This window comes from Ischnura elegans, chromosome 12, assembly GCF_921293095.1.
Source record: "Ischnura elegans chromosome 12, ioIscEleg1.1, whole genome shotgun sequence".
NCBI classification, from domain to species: Eukaryota; Metazoa; Arthropoda; class Insecta; order Odonata; family Coenagrionidae; genus Ischnura; species Ischnura elegans.
In genome coordinates this window covers 23695195-23710453 of record NC_060257.1, presented here as the reverse complement: position 1 = coordinate 23710453, position 15259 = coordinate 23695195, and the positions used below count along the sequence as shown (strand labels likewise).

At 38.5% G+C, this 15259-nt stretch overlaps 2 long non-coding RNA genes across 3 annotated transcripts; both read left to right on the top strand.

Moving 5' to 3' along the window:
- Positions 1-9: 9 nt before the first annotated feature.
- Positions 10-5809, top strand: LOC124169693. Of its 2 annotated transcripts, none has more exons than XR_006867201.1 (6): positions 10-357; positions 813-1025; positions 1157-1292; positions 2710-2873; positions 2949-3191; positions 5364-5809. It is a non-coding gene; the product is annotated as an uncharacterized LOC124169693 (long non-coding RNA). The 2 variants fall into 2 exon arrangements; XR_006867202.1 differs by having other exon boundaries at positions 11-357; positions 813-989.
- A 1520-nt stretch (positions 5810-7329) lies between these two features.
- Positions 7330-10166, top strand: LOC124169692. Its single transcript, XR_006867200.1, has 3 exons — positions 7330-7569; positions 7975-8060; positions 9899-10166. It is a non-coding gene; the product is annotated as an uncharacterized LOC124169692 (long non-coding RNA).
- The last annotated feature ends 5093 nt before the right edge of the window (positions 10167-15259 follow it).

Here is a 15259-nt window from a genome sequence, read left to right as displayed (position 1 = left end):
GGACTCCATTACAGGAGTCTCCAGAAGGGCCAATGGGAAGCCTTTAACCTGTTGCCGTTTGGCGCGCATTTTATTCGATCGCCAACATTGGCCGTATAGCGGCGCCACTAGGCATTGAGATCTGTGTCAGTGTAATTTTCGCCATTAAGCCTAATGGAAGTGGGGCGACGCGCTCCGTCTTTAATCGGATTTTTGCAGTAATTTTTGTAGTGAGAGTCGTAGATTCAGTTTTATTCGGCTTTAGCAATGGGCCCTGACCGGCGTTGCTGTGTCCCTGGGTGGAAAGGAGGCTACTATTGCCAAAAGAGACGTAGTAAGGAGCTGGGAGTACGCAACGTAAGCCTCTTCCAAGCAAGGGTAAGTAAATCACCTATTTTTGGTAGATTTTGATAAAATTATTAAAAATTGAAACTATTATTTATTACCGGACTCAAGGTTAATTCCATGAGTCCAACAAGTGATTGTACCGTGAAGCTTTGGGTAGAAATGCAATGTAGCGGCGTGTCTTGGTCGCTGTGTGTGGATGCCGGCATGATTACAATGTTCCTTTAAGAATATGCTTTCAAAGACCAGGAGAATGCAAAGAAATTGGTTTTATCTTTTAAAAAAGCTGTGATTATATTATAATACTGCTCATTATTAGGAATTATTATGTTGAAACTCACGAGGTCTAGATTCTGCCATTCGTAATATGCTAATGGCGTCGTTGGTCGTCTTGCGTTGTGGCAGGATTACTATTAATTTGCGCGTGAGCTTTGGAGTTATGTACTTGTGTTATTTAATCGGAGCTATTATTGGATGAATTTTTTCAGAATGTTGCCCAAATGCAGAAATGGTGGCGGGTGATACCACGTGAACAGGGAGTTATCGGAACGAGATGTTGGCTTTTAGGACCACTTTCCAGAGGGATCAATTAAGCGGTGTACCGACATTAACCTTTAAGACGGTTCCATCATCAAGTGGCCGGGGTCCAGTGCGAAAAAACAGTGGTAATAAATGAGAGCAGCGCTCTCCTAAAAGTTAAGGTGAAGTCCTCGTTTGTCGCTGATTTGTGGTTTTCCGCCTATGAAGTGTGCTTTATGCAATATATACATGTAGTGTCTGTGCAATCGCAAGCTGTGCTTTGAGTCAATATATTTTTATGGGATTTTTTCAGGTGTTATTCTATGGAAGAGAGATGTCTAATCCTGGACTCAAAAGTCTTAACCTCGCTGAGTTTCTCGTCTCATTGATGATGTGAATGAGTAACAGATATGTGCTGGTCTGTCTGTTCAAGCCGTCAATGGTGAAAGGTAATCATATTACTGTATTTGTTTACTATAGTGTAGTAATTAAGTGGGCAGTTTCAAAAATACTCTTTCACTTTTGATGAATTTGATACTGTTGGAGTGTCCTAATTCTGGTCTACATTTGTTATGCTACACACACTGATTCTTCTGGTGTACCATGCAGTCGACGTTGGATTTACTAATGTGGCGTCATTTGTCCTATTCCTTTCTTGCCTCTTATATCCTTTTAAATCATCTTAGTAAATGTTCATGAAGTAATGGAGCTGGTGAAGAAATAAATTTCATTATTGTAATAGAAGAAATATAATCTATTGTAGATTATGTTTCTTCCCTTCTAATGTCAAATTTATTTTTATGTGGGAGGATGAAGGCAATATACTCAGTAGCCTGTTGATGGGTGGGGCGAAATTACTTGATTTTGTTTGCCTTAGGTGTGTGAAATGCGATGCACATGATATGATAATTGGCCTAATCATATTTCACGAATTTTTTCCAACATTTCCAACAAATTTCCGCTATCAATATCATGACTTAGGCCTGGTCTACAATGGGATATAAGCTGTTAGTCATTTCTTGTCTCCATTCACAGACTTAACCATAAGAGGGAAACAGTTAAAATTTGAGTGCCTGTATTATGTCTGACACTGAATGCTTGTGTTTTCATAGTGCATTTTTTTCATGATACAGAAGTTTGCAGAGTTACTTTTTGTGAATGTAAGTATTCCACTCTATTAATGCTCTTATTATAATCTCTTCATAACTACATACGAACTATTAGTTTCAATGCTTTTCACTTTGAGTGGCATGACACAGGTATTTTCAGTGTTATCTGCTCAGGATGATGATATTTTTTCCTTCTTATGTGTTAATTTCATTAAAATTCATTAAGTTATGAAATATTGCCCTCTGTGAAGGCTGAACATATATTCCCATGGACACCATTGTTTTTTATGCATTTCATACACTCTATGCCTTCACCATTTTCTCAGTGTTTATTATGTAGACATAAGGCTACAGTTAACTGAAATTCTTACCACCTGCGTTCAGTTAGGTGTGGTACTGCGCTGATCACATTGGTTTCCAGCATGTGCTCTTATTGGCTAACTGTATGCCATAAAGATTGTCCATCTTTTTTATGGCTGAAGTCCATCGGGGAATTCTATTTTGGCTCCTTATGGCTTATGTCCTTTGACTTATGTCTCACTGAACCAGCTCATTCACAGTGAATGCAAGTGTTGTCTGTGAAGGCCATGGTAATGTGTGTAGAAATTAGAATTTTTATGTCATCATATAATATATGATACTACATTTAAGCTATGACATGTTAGGGTTGATGATATGTGCGGATTCTTTGTTTTGGTGTTCCTAAAATCTCGTCATTCATTCAGTTCTGTCTAGTATCTATTTCTTTTTATTTCAGGTTTATCTCTTTCATTTGGCACGAAGTGGAGTCATGCGGTACATCTACTATTTATTTGAACGCATCAGCTATTGCCCCTCATAGTTGTTTCAATTGATAATGGATTATAATAGTCTGCTGTTCCTTCTATTTGGCATTTAAGCTATTGGATGTCAGGGTTGATGGTATGTGTGCATGCTTTGTTTTGGTGCTCTAAATATCTTGTCATTCCATCTTATATCTATTTCTCTTTATTTCAGGTGTATTTCTTTCATTTGGTATGAAGCATATTCATGAAACACTACTCCGAAACATTTCAAAGGACAAAGATTCACCATCTATGCTGGTGTTGTTCAGGTACATGGAGATGTGAGGTCAAGGCAGGTTATGGTAGCAACTAAGAAATATGTTCAATGAAAAAATGAGCAGTGAAATTTTTAATAAAACCACTCTTCAGGCAAATATTGCTCTGCTAAAGCTGCCTCATCAATTGCACTTTGATTGTAAGTTGAAATTTTGTTGAGACTTCTACTTTTGATTTTTTAAATTGATTATGATCAAACCAACTCTATAGCGCTACAGTAAAACCATTAATGCAGCTACAATTATGTATATGGATTGACATTTTCAGGGATACATATTTCACCCTTTTTTTCTTATAAACCTTTATTATGTCATAGTTTTCACGTTAACCATTAGCTTTTTGCCATTTTGTTCCATATGAGAGCATACCTAACAGTAAATATAAGAAAAAAGATATCCAACTATCCTAATCATTTTAAGTGACTGTTGAATTGAGAGAGATCACATCGTTTTCTTTCTAATCATGGTAAGAATAACGTGATGGCGCTCACTTTGTGTTATCATTAAACCAATAAATATATGTTTACTAATGCATGCATGTTTAATTAAATGCATAAATTTAATGGTTTAAAAGACAGTAGTGCCTTTCATTTCCAAAGGATATGAAAAAATGGTGCATATCACCAAAACCTCTCTTTAGTGAATCTCCCATTTATGTATCAAATTGCATAAATTTTAGTCCCCTTCACTATGATGTAAAGAGGTTTTACTGTGTCAGGAAAACTAATACAGTCATAATGGTCTAGTTTTCTATTATTCTATATTAACTATCCAATTATTTGAGCATTTGAATTTTGGGTGTAACTGCAGTTTTTCAATGAATGCAGTCTCAGTCATACTTTTCATCCAAATCTCAAACCGGTGTCCCGCGGTCAAATTTGCATAAAAATTTTTGGACCAAAAATTTTAAATGAATTTGGAACACGGTCCCATAAAACACCAAATTTTGACCTGAGGCAGTATGTGAATCAAGCCAAATTATTTTTTTTCATGGTAAAATGACTGAACAACGTCCACTGTAGTTTGTTCTTTGTTCTATTTTAAAAATTATATGTATTTTTCATATCAGGAGAAAAACAACCTGCAATGAAAAATGTTTTAATTTTTGCACTTGCTATGTACTAGAGTCATGTCATGAATATTTACTTGGACATAGAACACAAACATTTCATCACACTTAAAGGAAGACCCAACCCTGACCTCCATAGTCGTGAAAAGGAATTTTTTTAGCAACAAAGAGAAAAGAATCTCTAATATGTATTTTATTTTTAAGGTGGTGGGTCATACCATAAGGAATACTAGAAAAAATAATTTGGCTTGATTCACATATTGCCTCAGGTCAAAACTTGATGTTTTATAGGACCATGTTTTTGACGAAAACTTTTCTAAATTCTTGTGAAAAATAACAGTTTAGAGAGTTTTTCAATATCACTTAGCATTACTTTTAATTAGTATTTGGAATCCTCATGACTTCTATAGTAGACGTGCAAATTTTCATAAGAATTTGATGAAAAGTATGGCAAGTAAAGTGGCTCTGGAGACCGCATTCATTGAAAAACTGTAGTTTCACCCAAACTTCAAATGTTTTGAAAAAAAACTAGTAGACATAGGCAAGAAATATTTTACACTGTTTCATTCTTACGTGGAAGAATGAAAATTGCCAACTTTCATCAAACTATGAGTCAGTGGTACTGGTTTTTCATTGGAGGCCATTGTTATGGTTCTTACAGGCTTGGGCCATGGTTATGTAAAATGGACAATAGAGGGGAAATTTCTCACCATTGACGTGTTGAGAAAGTATTGGTTTTGACTTTATTCATAAGTTTTCATCAGTAAGTAGAGATTTCAAATTTTTGAGTTTTTAATTTTCTGTTGGTGGCGGTGGTTATTGGTGCCGCTGTCCCTTCAGTCATATGTGAAAATAAAACTTTTCCTGAGCATTCAAGTGGTGATTAACTCTCATATACCCTTTTGTGAAGTGGTAGCATATCAGACAGGGGCAGATCCAGGATTTTGTTCTGGGGGGCACAAGGATACCTCGTAATACAAAATGAATGCAATGATAATGGCCAACAATATTAAATAACAATTAAGATAGATACCTGTGATAATTATGTAATGTATGCATCTTTGGTTGTTATGTTTTCCGTGCTTTAACTCCTTGGTGGTTTTAATCATTGCTATTCAACTTTGCAACCTACCTCGTATTACCTTGAGTGAACTAACTCCTGCTTTGCATTGCTTCAAATTGCTGTTCATTATACGCATGCCCATGGTGTACACATTTCTTATTTGCATTTTCAATATTACAGATCAATGTTACTAGCACCCGTTGGCATTGTGAGACTCCTGCACCTTTTTTGAACATATGGCTGTGGTGAACTGAATCACATCCCACCCATTTCTGGTTTTGCAAGAGGCTACACAAGCAGCAGCTGCTCAAAGATATGCTTTGATTGGCCAAACATCATCTATAAGAAAGAACATTGACTATTTTTCTTACAACTTATGCCCATTGTGGAATAGTATTTTGGCTCCCTTCTGGAATATATATCATTGTAGTTCTACCATGAAAGTGTACATTAATTACGGCTGACTTCAAAAATATGGAAATGGAAGGGCTATTGCATGAGAAAATGCTGTGGTGAGAATAACCTTGATTGTGTCCGTGGAGTCAAAGTTTTTGTGCTACATTTTTGTGAACTGTCTATTGAACCACCTTTTATTATGTCAAATAAATACTGAGTATGATTTTCAATTTGACTTTATCTTTTTCTGCTCTTCTGTATGAGTTAACATTTTTCGCCAACTTAGTGTTGAAGAAGCATTTCACTTGAAGTGAAAGAACTATGATTCATTCATTTAAAAATTGTTCTGGTAGGTTGCACTAATCTTCAGTAATTATTTCGCATTACCATCAACTTCCTGCTGCTCACTTATACTTAATTCCTCCTTTTATGAATCAAGTTCTAAGGGTACTGTTTTTATATTAAATGGGTATCAATTTTCTGTGAAATCGTAATACATATCTTTCCTAATAAGTAGATTACATCAAGTAATGTGATAGCTGTCTTTATTACATACCGTCTTGGTTGTTGTGCAGTCTTGAGGTGCTAGTATTGGAATGATTGGGAGGCATCACCTCTTTGTTGAGGAGAGTTGTTCATCTACGGCCATGGATCCATTGATCACAGTAAAGGATATCAAAATATGTTATATAATATATATGTTTCCAGCTTAGGAATATTATTGATGCTTACATGGGCATAGCCAGGACTACCTGGAGGGGCAGGGGGGGGGGGAGAGAAGGAAACCCTCCTCTGGGGGAAATGATAATATTTTATGCTATTTTGGGCCTTTAAATTATGAAATTTGTGGGTTGTCATGAAGCTGTTTTGTGAACAATGGTTAAGTAGAATAATTTTTTTACGTCAGTGTGTTTTCCTTCAAAAAATAATTTGTTTGGGGGAAGACGTGACACCGTGGCTTCTCCTTAGGATGGTGAAATGCCCATGGTACGACGTGAAAGTTCTGGGCGTGATCAAGACGTCAGACGGTAGGGAGATAGCCAATGCGTTAAATGTGGATGCGTCAAAAAATTGCTAATAACAGATTCCCCCTTGCTTGTCAGCTCTGATTTTTCATTTTGGTCGATGGTAGAAGTGGTCGGATTGTTTCATTTCAGTTGGCAATCGCCTCACATGCTTTACTTGTGTGGTTAATGTGATTTACTGGCTCAGTTACGTATTGCTGCCGTGTATGTGAAAGCGTCAAAAAATTCCTAATAACAGGTTCCCCCTTGATTGTCAGCTCTCATTTTTCGTTTTGGTCGATGGTAGGAGTGATCAGATTGTTTCATTTCAGTTGGCAATTGCCTCACATGCTTTACTTGTGTGGTTAATGTGATTTACTGGCTCGGTTCCGTATTGCTGCCGTGTATTTCGTCGTGAAAGATAGACACTTTTGCCTGGTGGCGCCGCCAGTGGCGATATTTGAAAACTGAATATAATGCGCGCGGAGCGACAACAATTCTAGCGGCGTACTTGAGAATCCTCTATTGTAATATTCGTGGCGGTACTCATCGACCTCATCACAAAACGGTATGCTGGCGCTTGCGTTTACATTAGCTAATAGTTCTTCCTTTTATAAAAATACAATCTTAATTTCATGAAATTAATAATTCTAATTTTCTTTTTATTCAGTTTTTTCACTCGAATTTACTTTAAATATATACTTTCCGCTGGTGGTTCCCTCTAGAAAATTGCGAATTTTGATTCTTCTTTATTATTGTTATGCTTTGTGCCCGCGTTTCCTGAAACGCATACTTTTTGTTGGAAAAGCATAAAATAAGTTGATCCATTATAGTTAATGAGCCAATGGAGAGCGAAATTGAAGAGCTGGAAAATGAACTCAGTGTTCTTAAGGAACTTAGGTCTGAATTATTGAGAATGCGAAATATGCTGACGTATTTTCGAAGTGATATCGATGGAGTCACCCTCAATCTGAATTCCTTGACAGGTGAATTTTTATGAAACGTTGGCCGTATTTTTAAATTTAAAGTTTTTTTTTAGCTACCTTAGCTTGTTCGACTCAACTTTTACTGTATGCTCTTGCACATTTCTCCAATTTCATTGCCGAATTGTCAGTTATTAAAGGTTGTATAGAAATGATAATATTAATATTTTTTGTGTAGCAGACATAATGTTCAGCATAGATATTAATTTATCACCTGTGTAGGGAGCGCCAAAATATAGTGAGCATAGTTCAACTCTCAATATTTTCAAGAATGTTTTTTCATTTCAATTCTTTTCCATCGGAGATTATCCCTTGATCTTTGGCAACCAAGTTTTATTTAAAATATGTCAGATATGCTAATACTTGTACATTATTTTTGCCAAATTAAAATTTTTCTTGGTATTTCAGGGATAACCTCAAGTTGGAGTCAACTCTTAGCAATGGTATCAAGGATATCACCGAAGCAGTAATCCTTGTTTGCTATGTGTGATGACGTAAGTTTTTTCCTTAGAAAATAGGAACTTGCATGAAGTGAAAACTGAATATTTTTTAAAAAATGTTTTCATATCTTTTGAAATCTGTGACAAATGTAATGTACGTACTCATTGGGTGCATTCAGGGGTAGTTAGCACTCGGGGTGCTACAGGGAATTTCCCACTTAATGTGACCAAAGTGTAGCGGCTCAGTCCGAGTGCTCAGTCATTTCTCGGAGTGTTCTTTTCAGCCGCTACTAGCCTGAGCACTCATCGCTGATTGGTGGGAGCTGAAGTATTATAATCTGTTCACTTTGTCTTTGCTGGTGAGCTTTCGTGAGAGCCCGGACACTCTGGGAGGGTTTCACTAATGGGGCACGGGTAATACCGAGAGAAAGGGCAGAAGGGAACTCAAATATACACTGCCTCCTTAATTATTCACTGAAAACGTTTGAGTAATGGCCACAGGTATTTTTGGCCCAGCACCAGGACAATATACTTACTCATTAGGAAGGCATTGAGGATTATCTCTTCACAGAAGCCCATGGCATTGTCAGCTACCACACTGAATGCGGCACCATTGGTGAAAGGCATACTTAAAGACGTATAAGGAGAATACGTGAGGTTTGGCAATTCTGCTCTATGAGCAGATTTACAATGTTAATGCTAACACGACGGAGGCCTGACAGCGAATGAATTACCAAAGGTTTACCGTTAGGCCAAGCTTACCGTCTGCTGATTGGCAATGGGAAAGTCTCGTGTCAAGGAACTTTCCCACTTAACACTTTCAGTGCGGAGCACGTCAATTGACGTGGTACGAGGCACGAAGCACGTCAATTGACATGCCCTGCAGGTTGGGTCAGGAGCCCTTTCTCCGCCTCTGTACATGACTAGTATCCACTTCCGAGTCTTCTGATCGTGTGTATGGCCTTCAGCAAGCTTCCCTTTTTCAAACCGTGTGCGACGTTTGTAAAAAGCAATATTTGAATGGAAGTTATGGCGCGGAAACCTCACTTATTTTTCTTTCTTATTTTTACGGCTGACGACTTTAATGAAAATAGGGCCCGCATTGAATGTGTTAATTAACCCTTGGGCTGCAGGAGTTTACGATTGTAGCTGCCAGCCAGTGCAGAAGAGACCCCCTGTGCAGGAGGCACCCCCTGCCACGAGGGCTAGTCTGGTAGAATTAAGCCCCTTAGCGATCCTTACGGTGAGGGAATGTGCCCAAGTGCAAGATATCCAGGTAGCAATAATAATTTTGGGTAAATTCCTCAGTCCACGTGCAAAACGTATAAAAAAGTTTCCACACTCTAAGGGTTAAGCCATACCATCTCACCCACAAAATGAAATGAACAGAGATTAGCTCTAGGTGGGCAATGGTGTATTGCTAGATTATTCAAAAGCCCCTACATAGCACCCACTCAACTTTTTCCATTCAAGGAGGTTGAGAATGTATTGTGTAGTGGTTTGCTCTCACGGAGAGCTACAGCTGTGAGCACTCACTCCCGGTAAATGTGCCCATTGGTGTTAATTTGGAGTTTAATATTTAGGATTGTCTTTACTCCGGGTCTGCCAAAGGATTGGCAATTATAAAACAAAAATCCTTTTTTGCAAAATATGATTTCAAGCACAAGTGATGGATTCCAATTTCACCTCCTGTGTCTTACTCACGTGTTAAGCCCTTGCAGTCAATTAGGTAAAACATTGCATGTTATGAGTTCAGCCTTGGTTGAGAAACTCTAGTTGAAGCTGACAAAAAAGAGGACATGGGGAAAGGTCACCGATAATGGTCTAATTAAATTTATGTACAATCGTTAAGAAATAAGACATGGCTTGACAGTTTTCTTTTTATTTTTCAGGCACATCTTTATGCTGTTGGAAGACCATTGGTGCTTACTTCAGTATTTATTCTATTTCTATTTTTCTACTCTGCAATATGCTTATGAACAGGTCTCATACTTTAAACTCTGAATGGGTCTGATTTTTTAATTCCAATGTAATTGTTATCAGAGAAAATATCCCAGCCATTATGTGATAAGTAGTTCTTAAAGTGTTTATGGTAATTCTGTGTTTTCAATTGTAGGATTTTAATGTAATAAATGGACATAAGTTGTTAATTGGAATTAATTTGGTCTATTGTTTGTTGTCTACCTTCAACCTTCTCTCCTTTTAATTTTATGAGTCGGTTTTCAGTAGGTGAACTGCTACGTAAAGAAATGTCAACTCGTTTCTATCCAGACATGTGAAAATGTCTAGTCATTCTCAATGTACCTATTAATAGCTTTGTGTCAGCCTCTGTTGTCAATTTTGTGAGGAAGTAAAGGAGGTAGTAATATCCCTTCTATTCAATGAATTGGTGCCAGTATTTTAGATTATAGAAATCTTTAGGCTGCCATATCTATAGTTCTAATGTTCCATGTGGCCTGATGATGCTGTTGTAATCTCCCTGCTTCATCCACTGACCCAGGGGTCTCCAAAATACGGCCCGCAGAGGGCTTTTATCCGGCCTTCGCACTCGTTTCAAGTAGTGTGTGATTCTCGCTTGTTTAACTCTGTGAGACGCCGCTAAGAGCATTACAGCGCTGTACTGCACGTCAAAGTCGCTGTCAACTGTTCGAAAAATAAGAAATACTCCACCGGATTCTTCGGTAGACTTTGGTATCAAATACTTCAGTCATCGGCAAATTTGCCATCTGGCCCGCGGGGCGATTCGGAACTTGGAATGTGGCCCTCGTGGCCTAGTAAATTGGAGACCCCTGCACTAACCCATTATCTTCTCATGTTAATCTTGAGGATCTTCTTTATCTAATTCCTCAAGGAACTCATATTCAACCATTGGCAAAAGTGAAGATCCCAATAAGGCTCGATAAATCTTCTCGTGGAATCGCCTACCAAAACCATAGCTCGCAGGGGGTTCAAAGTCCCAAATAAATGCTTGGAAGGTACCAGTGGCAATTTTATGTGGGTAATAGGTCTCCAGTGGTGTAACAAGGGGTGGGTTTTGGGGGAAACCCCCTCCCCCACAGCTCAGAGAAATTTTACTTAATTGGATTTATATTACTTATAGAAGAGTGTAAGGATTGATAAAATATTTTGTAAAACTCATTTTGAACCATTTATATTAAAAATTGTTTGGGGCGGGCCCACACATCTGGCGGGTATTCTATACTACTACTGGGGATTCTAATAACCCCCCTAATTTTAATTCCTAGCTGCACCCCTGTAGCTCCCTACGGGGGAGAGGGGGAAGGGGGCTAAAGCCTCCCCCATTGAGTTGAAACATAGACTAGGTAAAATTGAAATTTTTGGAGGTTACTGCTGTGTACTAAAGTATTTAGTTATATTTTATGGTAAATTTACTAACATAAAACTTAAGCTTTGGGACAATTTTACATGCTTTGGTACCAATAAAATGACGTACTAAATGTGCATAGTATTGTCTTATTCATCAAAGCATTCCAAAATTCCCCCCTTTGGCTGGGAGGAATTCCCTGGCCCATGGTAATGAGGTAATTCACGTAGCTATGCCTCCCTTTGGTCCTGACCTAGATCTGCCACTAGGAGGTGCAGTGTTAAACATAGACAGAGAGCTGTACTTCAATTTTAACTGCCCTCAACAAAGCACTCAAGCGGGGATCTGGCAGTATTTGAAAAATCCCATCCACTGTTGGGATTTGAACTCTACTCCATAGGGTAGGAAGCCAACACTCTAGTAATCATACCAATAAAATCCTCCTGGCATTTAATCTTCCCCTGCCTTAGTAATATCCATGAGAGTGGACCAGGATAGCTGAAATTCCAGCTACCAGATAATTTGCAAGGCACTATGGTCAGGACATGTCATTTAATGGATAAGGAAAGTTATCCAGAATTGAAAGAGAAAAGATTGCACAAAAAAATTGATATGTATTTGGAACAGGATTACATTTAGATTTATTGGGTCACAGGATGAGGTAAATGAGGTTTATAATAGGGTGGTTTCCTATTATTTCTTAATTGCTTTAATCGAAAGATTATTACTCCTGGAGTACGTATTTCACGCTTTTAGATTTTTAAATGAAAACATCTATTTTTCGCGATTAAATGAAAAGTGAAAATTTTCAAGCGCGCGAAAACGCGACGCTTAAGTATGAATGCCGGGAAATATCTCCGTACGTCGTATTTCTGGTTCCCCCTCCCGCCCGGTGAGGTGACCTTGAGGCGAGGCTTAGCGCTGATACGACGCAGGCTGCTAGCAGATAGCTGAGTACCTTGCTGGATGGTAGCGCTTGGCTTAAGAAAGGTTTATTAATACCTTATCAAACGAAGAAAACTTTCCGAACTTAGCCAGTTTTAATAGGTGATTATTAAGACATGCTTCCCTGAGCTCTGTGCCTCATGCATGCATTGGTAACCTCAGACGATGTATAACTCCTATCCTCTCGTGTAGAAACTAGGTCCCTGTGACGTCATGCGGAGTGGAATCGCATGGGCGCCAATCTGGCCTTTTTCAAATGAGGATAAAATTTGACCATTGCCATTCGTCTAACCCGGTATTTCTAAAACAAAATAATTTGTGTATTATGAATACACTAATGGTGGTTAACGAATCGCAATCAATGCCTTTCGTTTTCTTTGATGAAGGAAACTACCCTATTGTGATAAAGAATGGATAATTATGCCTGTATGCTTGTAGCACTTGTGTTACTTGCTCATGGGTGGGTAATAATGCTGTGAAGCTATTCCCTCCACAAATGGATTTTGTAAATACATTCCTATCCTAATTTAATGGACAGGTTGGATGTCTTACTTCTTGGGATCCTGATGTAGATTCTGTCTCTATAAGTATATCCATGCGTCAGATGATGAGCAATCCCAGATTTTAGAATGTCTTTCCTCTATCTATAATTCCATGGATTTTTACTGTAGCTCTTTTTTATCGCATGCTGTGCTAATGAAAACTGAAAGAATGACAGCATTACAATGGAATCTCATTTTCTGTAGTTCGATTAATCGTTCATTGGATTGTCTGCCAAGCACTTTCCTAATGAACCCCACGGAACGCTTACCCTACCTTTCTATTCTTGTAATCTTCTTATGCTACCCTTATCTGCTTCAAAACATGTAGTTAATCAATAAAATGGATACAAAAGATTGATGGAAAGTTAGAAAGAAAGTTACGGTTGATAACACGATGTTATTGAATGGATGTTCCATTTCGATTGGGTCCTTTGGGTTTTCCCTTCATCTGGATGACTAGGCAAAATTCATGTTAAGATATTATATATTGTGTGGAATCACAAAGTTCTGATGTAGTAACTGAGAAATTATGGTATTTTTCTGTTTTAAATAAAATATTTTATGATATTTTGTTAATAAATTTCTGAAGTATGTTTTAGTGGCTTAGCATCCAATTGGGAATCGGGTTCATATGGTGGCACGAGTGTTGTTTTACCCTGTGTCAGATCTAGGCTTGGACCAAGTGGTGGGAGGTAACTAGGGGTCTGAGGAATTACTCCAGCTGAAGGGGCCTTTGAGGATTTTGGAAATTGGGATTTTCAAGACTCAAAAATGGCACTTTATAGGTTTATAGTTCTATGATAAAGATTGACTCTACTATGCACATGTAGCATGTCCTTTTATTAGGACCAAAGCATGTAAAATGGTCCCAAAGTTTAAAACTGATTTATATTTTAATTTGTTGTAGGAGGTAAATAACCCAATTAGCTCCCTTATGGATCTACCACTGGTTTCCCTGCTGTGTGGTCCCAGGATCAAACCCTGGCAGTGGCACAGATTTTTCACAGAATACGCAATTCCTGCTAGAGTGCTTGGTGGAGGGTACTTTTAGCTCTGCACTCTATCCATCGGATGGGATGTTGATCCGTGGTCCCCATCAGTGGTGCAGCGAGGGGAGGTTTTGGGGGATAAAACCTCCCCCCCCCCCCCCCAGTGCTCAGAGAAATTTTTAAGTTTCATCTATTTTACTTAATTGGATTGATATTACTAATAGAATAGTGTAAGGATTAACAAAATATCCCTCAGAAAGCCATAAAACTCACCATTTTGAACCATTTATCTTAAAATTCCGCAATTTTTTAATCTCGCACCTACTGCTTATCCTGGTGGGTATTCCATTCTCCCATGCACCCTGGTATTACAGCTAGGTCCAGCCGGCGAGAGTTGTCCGATGGCACTTTAAAAGGAGGGGCGGAGAACCCTGCGCCAACATGGTTTGCAACCAATCACTGTCCCCCAAATGCACCTCACACCCTCGCCTAGTCATACAACATTGTCACGTGCATATGAAGCACTGAAACAAGCCTGGACCACCAAAACAAGCCCTTTCTGCAAATCGCCAAAACAAAGGATTCTTCCTGTGGATCCTTCACGCTCGTCGTCCCTTCTGGCTGCTTTCTTCACGGAACCCTTTTGTTTGCATATGAGCAGTGGCGCCGACTCCATGGGGCCTGAGGGGGCCCGAGCACCCCCAAAAATTCGTTGCAGATGTGAGGAAAAAATGTGTCAGGCTTGTCGATTTTCCCCGGAGTGTCCAGATATCAAGATTCGAGTGATCAGGGTTCTAATGTTGATCATATGACTCTTCTAAAATGCTTAAAAAACTTAAAATTCACTACTTATAAAACTTACCGGGCCAAGGTCCTCGGTTGGGGCCCCCCCAATATTTTTTGTAAGTCGGCACCACTGCATATGAGGTGGGCGTTTCTTTTTCTTACCTGGCAACCTTGCCCCCTACCCCTTCTAGCTGTCAACGGACAACTCTCAGCGGTCGGACAGTAGTTACACCTAAACCCCCCCAGCCTTAATTTCTAGCTGCTCCCCCTGTCCCCTTTATTTAGAGCTCCATTATTTATGTTCTCGGTGGGTGTCACATTATTTCCCACCGATTCTAAATAATTCAAATTAATTTTATAAAACAAGAATTTTCAATATTAAAGTATTCATTTAATCAAGATTTAACACTTAAGTAAGTGTTAATATGATGAAAATAATTAAATTTTGGTGAACAACGCAAATTTTCAGAGTTTAGTTCAGACCCCAAAAAGTATATTGATCTGATGAAAAATGCTCAATAGATTATGAATTTTTAAAATATTTTTTATTTAAATTATCAGAGCCATGGGCAGTATTAGTATTGCTTAGGAATGGCTTTCATTTTGGTAAATATTGAAGTCTACCATTCCTTGTAGCATTTGACTTGGCGGTCTTTGCGTGTTGCT